General features: G+C 40.3%; 1 long non-coding RNA gene across 1 annotated transcript; it reads right to left on the bottom strand.

The window, feature by feature from the left end:
* Nucleotides 1-441: 441 nt before the first annotated feature.
* Nucleotides 442-12284, bottom strand: LOC310746567. The gene is made up of 3 exons (XR_014540750.1): nucleotides 11565-12284; nucleotides 7714-7801; nucleotides 442-869 (listed from the first exon to the last, which is right to left on the bottom strand). It is a non-coding gene; the product is annotated as an uncharacterized lncRNA (long non-coding RNA).
* Nucleotides 12285-12330: the final 46 nt, after the last annotated feature.

The following is a 12330-nucleotide window of genomic DNA, read 5'->3' as shown; positions in this document are numbered from 1 at the left end:
CAAGCCCTAGGTTCAGTGGTTTAGACCACAGCGCCACCCGCATCCCTAAAATGTTAAAGGTATGCTTATTTAACATATATTTAATTATCACGGACTGATTGGAGGTTTTGCTTTTCTTCTTTTGCATCTCATTGCTATTCATTCATTGCCATTCATTCATTGCGTAGCATACAATTTATATGGATACACACACAGACACACACCTTAGGAAAGCTGAGGAAGTGGTCATGAGTCTACAAAAGTTTATGCCCTAATCCTCATAAACAGAACCCTCAGAAGCAAACTTAGTGGTGACACAAGAGAGCCTTTTCTGCTCCAGTATTGTGAAACTCCCTCACAATAAAGGTTAGATTGGCTCCCTCTTTGTTATCCTTTTTTTAAAAAAATAAACAATTATTTATTTGGCTTTTCAAATTAAGATTTTAGCATCACAAACATACAACATACAACATAAAAACAAGATTCCAAAGGATCTCCTGGACTTCCCTCCTCCCCTTTGTAGGTCCTGTTATTAATCATTTCCTCCTGCATCTTGCATAATAATCCAAATCTTTTACATCTCCATTATATCCAAAATTCACCATTAAACTACAACTGTTATTCAAATCCTATCAACAATTTAAACTGTTTACAATGGTTTTTAAGGTAAATTATAAATTTCCCCCATTCCCTATTGAAGTTTTGGTCTTCCTGATTTCTGATTCTTCCGGTCATTTTTGCCATTTCAGCATAATCCATCAACTTGATCCGCCATTCTTCTCTGGTCAGGACTGTCCTCTTTCCATCTCTGGTCCAATAATATTCATGCAGCTGTGGTCTCATACATAGTCTTTTCTGCTCCATTGGGATTTTGGCACCTTAAATAAAGGCTTTGGGGGTTTTTTTTAAAGAAAAAGTTATTTTAAACATTTTTAAAAATTCGTTCTCTCTTTGCTATCCTTCTGCCAGCAGGCCAAAAACCTTTCTGTTCAGATAAGCCATTGAAAACTAAGGGGCAGATGATGCTGATCACTGGGCTGGGTGGCCTGTGGTCAGCAGTGCCATAGTCCCATCCTGCATTGGGGATTCTACACGGAGCAGCTGTTTGAACTATGGATGATCTCAAGGGTCACTATCCACTCTAAATTCACTGGGCTGGATCCAGTTGAATGAATGAAACTCTATTTGCGTCAGCCATTGGCCATAGCAACAAAAGAACATTGGGATGTACACAGAACAAAATAAAGTCAATTATATAAAACACAGTTTAAGGTCATGAATCAGCAATCAAATAGTAGACCTTATTCTGATTGCCCCAGCTAGAAACCTTGCAACCTTTTCAGTCATCTGCTCCTCTTGATCTGCCAGGAGAAAAGACACTGTGGCAGAAGAAGAAGAGTTTGGATTTGATATCCCGCCTTTCACTCCCTTTAAGGAGTCTCAAAGCGGCTAACATTCTCCTTTCCCTTCCTCCCCCACAACACTCTGTGAGGTGAGTGGGGCTGAGAGACTTCAAAGAAGTGTGACTGGCCCAAGGTCACCCAGCAGCTGCATGTGGAGGAGCGGAGACGCGAACCCGGTTCCCCAGATTACAAGACTACTGCTCTTAACCACTACACCACACTGGCAGTGGTTGGGTGACCCAGAATGGACAATAAGAGAGGGGTGATAATCTCGTTCCTCAGGTCTTTGTAAAGAGTGCATGCCAGGAGGATGGAAAATGGAACTTAATTGAACTTAGGCCCCACTGAAATCAATGGAGTAGGTTAGTCATGACTTAGTTTTAGTCCTATTGCTTTCAGTGGGAACTAAAGTTACCTGGTTAAGTTGATTTAGTTGGTTCCAGTCTAGTGGCTAGAGTCATGGGCACAGCCCAAGGAGACCCGGGTTCAAATGTCTGCTCATTCAGACACCTTATTTAGAGATCAAGAGGTTACCAAGAAGGCCCAAAAAATCTTGAGAGATTACTTTGAGATAAATTTGAATACCACGGTTGAAAAAAGAGTAATCTGGGACGCAAGCAAAGCGGTCATGAGAGGGTTTCTGCTTCAACAGAACGCAATAAAGAAGAGAATTCAAAATGAGAAAAAAGATAAAATCTTGGAAAAAATAAAAGAAGGAGAGAAGAAATTAAGAGCGAAACCAAAGTCGCAAGAGATTCTGAGAGAAATAAAGCTATATCAAGTACAATATATGAAAATTATAAATCAGGAAGTAGAATGGAAAATTAAGCAGATGAGACAAAAGACATTTGAATCGGCTAATAAATGCGGGAAACTGCTAGCCTGGCAGATGAAAAAAAGAGAAAAATTAAACACCATTACAAATTTGGATGTGGAAGGAAAGAACATACAGAATCCATTGGAGATTAGAAAGTGCTTCCAGAGATATTTCAAACAATTATATACACAAGGGCCACAGAAAGAGACTGATTTAGACCAATTTTTAAGAACAAATGGATTACAAAAAATCTCTCAAGAAAATAAGATAATGTTGAATCACAAAATTACAGAACAGGAGGTTGAAGGTGCCATCCAGAACATGCAGTTGGGTAAATCTCCAGGGCCAGATGGTCTTACCTCCAAATACTATAGATCTCTGAAAGACTGGATAATTCGGCCACTAAAGGAGGTCTGTAATGAAATTTTGGAGGGAAAAAAGGCGCCAGAGTCGTGGAAGGAAGCTTACATTACACTTATACCGAAAACTGAGTCTGAAAAGACACAACTCAAGAACTACCGCCCCATATCCCTGCTTAATGTGGATTACAAAATTTTTGCTGATATCTTGGCTAATAGATTAAAAAAGGTATTAGTTGAAGAGATACATAAATATCAAGCCGGCTTTCTCCCAGGTAGTCATATGTCTGACAATACGAGGAATATAATTAACATTCTGTTTTGTTTTTTTTAAATAATATTTATTGAAGATTTTAAAAGTTACAATAAGAAAAAAGAAAAAAAAAGAAATTTAAAAAAGACAGAAAGAAATACAAACATTAAAAAAAGGGGGGAAAAAACAAATCAAACCTTTACATAACTTTCTTCCTTTACTTATTTCCTTGACCTCCTCACACCTCCCATTTTTGTATTCTAATTTAAATTGTTGTTTCAGCAAATCCTTAACCTAATTTTTATCTTAATAATTTGTTTTAAAATAATCCTTTATGTCTTTTTACCAATACCACATAAATTTCTTTTTCAAACATCTTATCAACAAAATCCTTAATTTTATAATATTTTTTAAAAGCCACTTTTACTTTTACTTTATCCGATCTTTACTCTCATCCAAACCTAAATATCAATACTTATTCTTAAGACATTTGCCTAAGGTGGGGAAAAAAAAACCCCTTCCACGAATTTCCCAACTCTTATAAAAATAAAACAAAAAAACAACTTATATTATATACACTTTGAGTTCCCAATTTTCATTCCACCCATACCCCCTTCCTGGTTTCAGTCCCCAGCATAAATCCATCAATCTCAAAAAACCATCAACCCGGAGATCTTAAATCCGAGGCTCTTAAATCTCTCTCATGACTCCTCTGCCAGTCTTTTTGATAGTCTTTAATATTGAAAACCAAATCTCGGGGAGGCTCCAACCCAACAGCATCCACATTCCTTCCAGCCAAACCTCCGTACTTAAAGGTAAGGCCTATAGGATATTCCAAATCTTGTTTCATTCTTCTTTCAAATCCAAATGTCCCCATAGCTCCAACTTCCACCTGGATCAGATTTGTAATCCAAGGGTCATCTGATCTCCACATAAGGAGATCTCTCCATCTTTCACTTTCCAATTCAGGCCAGGCTTCCATCTTCAAAAATTTATTTCTCCTTGTTACCATCATGTCAGGCCTCAAATTGCAGCTCGCCTTTCGCATCTGCAGGGTTACGGCTCCCCCTTTATTCTCTTCAAAGACAACATTATTCTCCTTCTCAGATTTCCCTGTTTGTTCAGTTAAATAAAATTCCTGTGCCGAGTTCTTATCAAGTTCATTACTGGTACTCACTCTTGTGTTCAAAGTTGTAACATTTGTAGTCAAAACACCCATTTGACCTTGCAACTTTCCCAAGAGAAAAAATGTCCTAGTCAGTTCAGACTGAATTTCCTTTCCGACTGCCATTCTTAAGCGTATCAAGGTCAAAAAAACAGTTTCTCAGCTGGTTCTTAATGCAATGTCCCAAAGCTCCCTCTAGGGGGATTTAAGTTTCTTTTTACTCCTCTCAGCACAGACCCAAAAGTCCCATACGTTAGATTGTAACAGTCCTTCCTTCTTTTTAAACATAAGCTTGTAGCAAATGTAGACAATAGAAACAAAGTCCTCTTATTATATCTTGACAGCTAGCTTGACAGCTGTCAAATTGTTCAATTCCTCATCAACGGGCTCTCACGGACCACTCCCGGGTCCGGGGGTGGCGGCACATCAATTCCCAAATTTAGTTCTTCTCCTGCAGGCTCCCCTGCTTCCAAATAAAATTTCTTATAGTCTCAATCAGTAGAATTAAAGTCTTTTACAGGAAAAAAAAATTCTGCACGACCTTAGTTGGAGGTTCTTTGCTTTAGATTATTTACAGAAAGGGGAGGCGGACTTCCTGTTTGGACCTTCCCCGATCGGTGCCAAATTTAGAAATATTTTAAGAATCCAATTTCCGTACTACTCACGGGTTGTTGTTTGAAATCCAAATGTCCACAGAAAAAAGTCAGCGCTCTCCGGCAACGGCTATGCGGCTTCACTCCGCGAAAATAGCAGTCGATTCGAAACACCGCGCCACTCACCCCGCGTCACTTCGGAAGCCCCGAAAAGGGGTTTCCCTGTGGGTAGGGGGGGCGCTCCTGGTGTCAGCCGAATCCCACGTTCCCAGGCTTCTTCCGCCTGGGATTTTTAAAGGGTCTCCGCCTTCGCCGCGGCGGCAAGACTCGATTTTTGGGGAGCAGGTTCCTCTGAGTCAGAGGAAATCCACTATTGCCGATGGCGCTGACCCGGAAGTCCTATAATTAACATTCTGGAGAAGCTGCAAGTGAACATCAATACCAAAGCAGTTTTAATTTTTATAGATGCGGAAAAAGCTTTTGATAATATTTCTTTGAATTTTATGAAGAAAAATCTTCAGGGAATGGGGGTGGGCCAAGGGTTTGAAAATGGTATAAGTGCAATTTACTCAGAACAAAAGGCTAAGTTAATAGTCAATAATGTGATAACAGAGGAATTTAAGATAGAGAAAGGGACACGACAAGGCTGCCCAATTTCCCCATTGCTTTTTATTTCGGTTCTGGAGGTTTTGCTGAATATGATTAGAAAGGACCGTCTGATTAAAGGTATTCAGGTCGGAGCCAAACAATATAAATTGAAAGCTTTTGCAGATGACCTAGTTTTGACGTTACAGGAGCCAGAATCTAGTACGAAAAGAGTATTAGAATTGATTCAAGAATTTGGTCATGTGGCAGGATTTAAGCTGAACAAGTCAAAAACTAAAGTTCTTGAGAAAAACTTAACACCGATTGAGAAAGAGAGGTTTCAGAAGGAGACAGGTTTAACATTAGTCAAGAAAGTAAAACATTTGGGGGTTAATATGACTGCTAAGAATTTAAATTTATTTAAAGATAACTATGAGAAATGCTGGATAGAAGTGAAAAAAAGATTTGGAAATATGGTCAAATTTTAAGCTTTCCCTGTTGGGTCGAATTGCAGCTATAAAGATGTCAAATTGCAGCTATAAAGATGAATGTATTGCCAAAAATGTTATTTCTGTTTCAATCATTGCAAATTTTGGACAAGATGGACTGTTTCAAGAAGTGGCAGAGAGACATTTCCAGATTTGTCTGGCAGGGCAAGAAGCCTAGAATAAAATTTAAAATATTAACTGACGCAAAGGAAAGAGGTGGATTTGCCCTGCCAGACCTTAAACTTTACTATGAGTCAGCAGCATTCTGCTGGCTGAAAGACTGGCTGCTTCTTGAGAACACAGACATTTTGGACCTAGAAGGTTTTAACAACGTTTTTGGAGGGCATGCATATTTGTGGTACGACAAGGTTAAAGCACATAAAGCATTTAAAAACCATATTGTCAGGAAAGCATTGTTCAATGTCTGGATAAGATACAAAGATTTACTGGAAAATAAAACCCCAAGGTGGTTGTCACCAATGGAAGCGAAGGCTCAGAAAAAACTCAATATGGAGGCCAAATGGCCGAAATATTGGGAAATATTGGAACAAGAAGGAGACAAATTGAAATTGCAGAGTTTTGAGAAATTAAAAGATAAAGTGCGAGACTGGCTTCATTATTATCAAATAAGAGAGGCCTATAATTTGGATAAAAAAATTGGCTTCCAGGTGGAAAAATCAAAATTGGAAACAGAACTGTTAGATCCCAAAACTAAGATACTTTCAAGAATGTATAACTTGCTGTTAAAATGGAATACGCAGAATGAAACGGTTAAATCTGCTATGATCAAATGGGCACAAGATATTGGTCACAACATTATGTTTGCTGACTGGGAACAGTTGTGGACCACCGGTATGAAATTTACGGCATGTAATGCCTTAAGAGAGAATATTATGAAAATGATTTACAGGTGGTACATGACACCAGTCAAGCTTGCAAAAATATATCATTTGCCCGATAATAAATGTTGGAAATGTAGAGAAAATGAAGGTACATTCTTTCACCTTTGGTGGACGTGCCCAAAGATTAAGGCTTTCTGGGAGATGATCTATAATGAAATGAAAAAGGTATTTAAATATACCTTCCTGAAGAAACCAGAGGCCTTTCTCCTGGGCATAGTCAGCCAATTGGTGTCAAAGAAGGACAGAACTTTCTTTATGTATGCAACAACAGCAGCAAGAATACTTATTGCAAAGTATTGGAAGACACAAGAGTTACCCACCCTGGAAGAGTGGCAGATGAAGGTGATGGATTATATGGAATTGGCGGAAATGACTGGCAGAATCCGAGACCTGGGAGAAGAGTTGGTGGAAGAAGACTGGAAGAAATTTAAAGACTATCTGCAGAAACACTGTAAAATTAATGAATGTTAAAATGATGTTGGATTGAAAATAAGTGGCATTAGCAACAAAGTTAATAAGAATATGCAAAAATGAATTGATAATGGATGAAAATATAATATGTTAAGATACAGAGTTAAGATAAACGAAAGAGGGTAAGGATTTGCTGATTTGATTATTTAAATGGGAATACAAAAAGGGGAGGTGTGAGGAGGCCAAGGAAACAAGCTAATGAGTTTAAAGTTACAAAAAACGGATTTGTTTTTAATTTTTTTTATCTATTTGTTTTTTGTATTTCGTATTTTTATTCTTCTTTCTTCTTTTTTATGTATGCTCTCGTTTTTGTATCTTTTTCTTTCTATATGATTTTTTTCTATTTTGTAAACCTATGTTTTTGTAAAACCTCAATAAATATCTTTTTTTTAAAAAAAAAGTCTGCTCATTCACAAAGCTCATGAGATTACATCATGCCAGCCTCTCATCCCAATCCATCTCCCAGGATAGAAGGGAATGTGGGGCATGCGTGTTTCTCTTTTGAGGAAGAGTGGGGCTCCAAATGTAACACAAATAGTCATAAAGAAACTGTGCCTGTTTTCAAGAAAACGTGACTAGCTAGGTATTTATCAGTGACTCTTACACTGTGACTCAGCAGAGAACAGGAACTGGTTTTTTGCTGCTTCAAAACCAAAAACTCTAGCCACAAGTTATAAAAATAATCATTATACACCTACAAGAGATGATTACAGCAAATCAACCTCCTCTGCGCTTATCATGTAAAAAAGGGTTATTTGTTAACAGCAGCCATCTCCAGGCCATAGGCTAAAACCATGAAAAAAAATTATTATTATTTAGTGAATTTGTGTACCTCCCTTCATCTGAAGATCACAGAGCTGTTTACAACATAAAAATACAAAATGGTAACACAGAATACAAAAAAACCCCATGCTCCCACAAACACATTTAAACGGGCATACCAGTATATTGCTTAATTAGCCAAAGGCCTGGTTATAGAGAAAAGTTTTAACCTGGTGCTTAAATATATGTAATGAAGGCTGCAGGCAAGCCTCCCTGTGGAGAGCATTCCACAAACTGGAAGCCACCACAGAAAAGGCCCGTTCTCAAGTTGCCACTCCTCAGCGGCAATTTGCCTTACACTGAGAGAAGCTCCCACTGGCAATAACGGAAGCCTCACTTCTGGCGCAAACAGCAGCTTCAAGGGGGCAAATATTGTTGGGACTGCAGTGGGAATGAAAATGCATAAACCAGGGGTCAGCAAACTTTTTCAGCAGGGGGCTGGTCCACTGTCCCTCAGACCTTGTGGGTCGGGGGCGGACTATATTTTGAAAAAAGAAAAGAACGAATTCCTATGCCCCACAAATAACCCAGAGATGCATTTTAAATAAAAGGACACATACTACTCATGTAAAATCACGCTGATTCCCAGACCGTCTGTGGGCCAGATTTAGAAGGTGATTGGGCCGGATCCGGCCCCCTGGCCTTAGTTTGCCTACCCATGGCATAAACTTGCCCACCCTGATTAAAAACTATCCCACTCTACCCCTGGTAGCAGCTGTAAAATACAAATGTAAATTCAAGTGGCACATTTATTGTCACATGGAGACTGGTTCTCAGCCAGCTGCTACAAGTGGTTTAGTTGGTGGTACTATGGTTGCAATTGCTTGAGACATTTAATCCGCTTGCAGAGATGAATACCGTAACCTGGCCTCTGGGGGTAGGAATCTCAACATGCAGTCCGCCATCCAATTTGGAACCATACCAGACCTTGCAAATGAGCTAGAAGTTTTGTTGCTGCACCACTTGTCTTCACAATGTAACAGAATACTTTTGAGAAACACAAATCCAATACTCTGCATGCTTATTCACGAACAACTTCCTCTTGTGGAATTCAGTTGCTGTCAGGCATGCCAACTCTAGGAGGCCGAGGTGTCTTAGGCCCCTTCAATATTTGCATGACGTCTCAGAAGGCTGCACCAGCCTACACGGCATCAGGGGATGTTTGTGTTGTCGTGTGCTGCGTGTGTGATGTCATATGTGTGCAAGGCACACTGGGAGCCTCCCCAATCTTGGGGGCAACCTGGCACCTCTAGTTGCTGTTAATTTGATGTGAAATTTGCCTGATCCACACTTACCAGACTCATATGTAGATTGAAATATAGTTAGCCTTTAAAATTTGTGTTTTACTGCACATTTCAAAAAAGTACCAATATGTATTAAAAATGCTTATAGGATAAACTTTTTCTTTTTCTTTTTAGAAATGTGCACATGGCCACAAAATATGTATTTAAAGACACATTTATATATATTTAAATGTGATTTTGGTGATTAATATTGAATCAGATTTTCAGATTATTGCAGAGTCAGGAGAGAACAAACATAGACTGGGAACAGACTGATCCATCCATCTCTAGGCTTACTGCCAACCAGGGCTGTGTTCACATTCCTGGCTTAAAATGCAGCAAGGTCGTTGGATTTTGCTGTGTTTTGAATCACATATGCATGCTGTTGTACACATGAGTATGGTTGAATTTGTTTCTAAGTCACCTGCTATCTGTCCACATTAGTGGGCAAAGAGGGGCTATAGTTGTCTTCCCATGGCTTACATTTTCAAACCAGATCAAAGGTCGTTTGAACATATCCAAATGCAGCATTTTTCAACAAACGACAATATATGTGTGGGTAGTGGCTAACGTTGTGTGTACACGGCTTCACATACCAGTGATGGGAGTGCACTGGATGCAGAGTAAACTGGAGTGTGTACATGGCCAAAGTGTGCCTGGGGTTGCAGCCTGAATGACAGAACCTCTTGAGATGTGTGCAAAATATGTGAGATATATGGCAGAGATTTATTATTATTTTTAAATAAGACACACGTAGTGAGTAGCTCAGAAATGGACCATGTGGTGAATTTGGATGTTTGGACAGGAGCAAGTTAATGGAGCCAAGACAGGACTACAACCACTTGCTGCCGTAAAAGTAATCCTAGTACAGTTGCCTTCATTTTGCTAGAGAAGTTGGCCAAATGCTCTCAGTGGCTAACCTTCTGAATACTCTCTCCACAACCACCTAAACTAGACGCTGATGGTGAGAGAGAGACACTGAACGAGAATAGAATTTGCATACAAGGGAAGACGTGCTTTGATTCTTCAGAGTTCCTATAAGTCAACTTCCTGGCCCTGCTTTTCTCATGGAACGAACATACTTCTTTCCGTTGTGGCCAGAACACCCATGTTTGTACACCAAGTCTTGGTCTGTGAGCAAATGTTTGGATTTCTGCATTTGCAACATTTGCAACACTCTTTTATGTAAATGCATTTGCAGAACTTTGGGACTTCTCCAGCAAAGGGGCGCTGGACCTCAGTGTCTGGGCTGAACAATGGGGGTGGAGACGCTCCTTCAGGTATACTGGGCCGAGGCCATTTAGGGCTTTAAACGTCAGCACCAACACTTTGAACTGTGCTCAGAAACGTACTGGGAGCCAATGTAGGTCTTTCAAGATCTGTGTTATGTGGTTTCGGTGGCAGCTCCCACTCACCAGTCTGGCTGCCGCATTCTGGATTAGTAGTAGTTTCTGGGTCACCTTCAAAGGTAGCCCCATGTAGAGGATAACTTAATAAAAGGATTAGACAAATTCATGGAGGACAAGGCTATCCATTACCACTAGTCTTTTGCTATTAGACCCTTGATATGAATACTTTTAGCACCCACCCTCAGGGGCAGCCTGTCCTGTTTCGCCACTGAAGCCCACCCACCCCACCTGAGCCTCTCTTACCTTGGTCGCATGATACCACCTCATGGGGTTGTGCCACCCAAAGCAGCCTCCTCACTGTGCCTCGTGGCAGGCTGGCCTTGTGCAGCCCTATCATTGTGATTGTAATTTGTCTTTAACTGATTTTAATACAGTGGTACCTCAGGTTACAGACGCTTCAGGTTACAGACTCCACTAACCCAGAAGTAATACCTCAGGTTAATAACTTTACCTCAGGATGAGAACAGAAATTGCGCAGCAGCAGTGGCATTGGGAGGCCCCATTAGCTAAAGTGGTACTTCAGGTTAAGAACAGTTTCAGGTTAAGGACGGACCTCCAGAACGAATTAGGTTCTTAACCTGAGGTACCACTGTATCGTATTTCAATTGGTTGCGACCTGCTCTGGAACCTTAGGGTGACAGGGCTGGGCGATATCTGGTTTTTAACATTGTGATATATCACCAACTAAACATCTCAATATACTGATATATAATGATTTCTGAAATAAGTATGGAGCTATGTAGAGACATTGGTTGGCTTTATGGTTTTCCCCGCATTGGGATTTTTGCATAGCACATGGGCACACCATGATTCGTAATGTATTGCCAGGTCAAAAAATTATGAAACCGATATCACAACATGGACTTCAAACTGGTTTTGGATGATATATGGCCCAGCTTTAGCACATATCATGATTTGCAATATATTGCCAGGTCAAAAATTATGAAACCAATATAGACTTCAAAGCGGTTTTGTTCAATATATCGATATATCGCCCAGCCCTAGTGTCAAAATAGCAACAATAATAGTAATTACCTCCATTATCAATACCATGCCTCCGAAAAGCAACTGACGGAGGGCTATTGCACACACGTCTTGCTAGTGATCTGATTAGCCACTGTGGGAAAATAAGTTAGGCCTTTGGTCTGATTGAGCAGAACTCTTATTAGTCAGAGTAGACAGCACTGGGTACATGTACCAATGGCTGACCTCGCTGTCAAGCAGCCATCTTGAAGCCACTCCTGTGCCCTGCCTCACTCTTGTTCCTGGAAGACCAAGGAGAAGGAGGTGGCTGCTTGGTTATTGAACAGGAGCAGGAGGCCAATGATAGGGGGGATGTTGTCACCTTATTGTCTCACGCAAAATGGTTGTCAGTTGTCCAGGTGCTATCCCTGGAACCATAACCCCCACATAAGCGGAGAGTCACCTGTATAGTAAACTCCCTGACAACAGTGAAATGTGCAATACTAAGGCAGACCTTTGTCAAACAGAGATGGGCAAGGGTTTGCCAATGAGGGGCAGCGTATTCAATGTAACATGCAGAGCTAGCATTTGGGGATGACTTTCTATTCCCTTATTCCAAATACTGCGGTGTATTTTATGATGAGGCAATTTTTAATAGTGTTCTCTGCTTGGATTTTGCTGCGAGGAGGGTGAGAAACATCAACAGAGACCAGAAATTGAGTACGTTGGTGGCGTTGAAAAAGCCCCAGGCTGAATGAGAGGGTTCCCCAAGATGAGAGGGCATCCTGTGTCACATGGTCAGCTGAAGAAATCCTCTTTTCAAGCGGTTTCTTTCCCC

The sequence above is a fragment of the Podarcis filfolensis genome (assembly GCF_964270895.1).
Source record: "Podarcis filfolensis genome assembly, chromosome: 13".
Taxonomy (NCBI): domain Eukaryota; kingdom Metazoa; phylum Chordata; class Lepidosauria; order Squamata; family Lacertidae; genus Podarcis; species Podarcis filfolensis.
The sequence above is the reverse complement of the archived record's forward strand: the minus strand, read 5'-3'. Positions and strand labels throughout refer to the sequence as shown.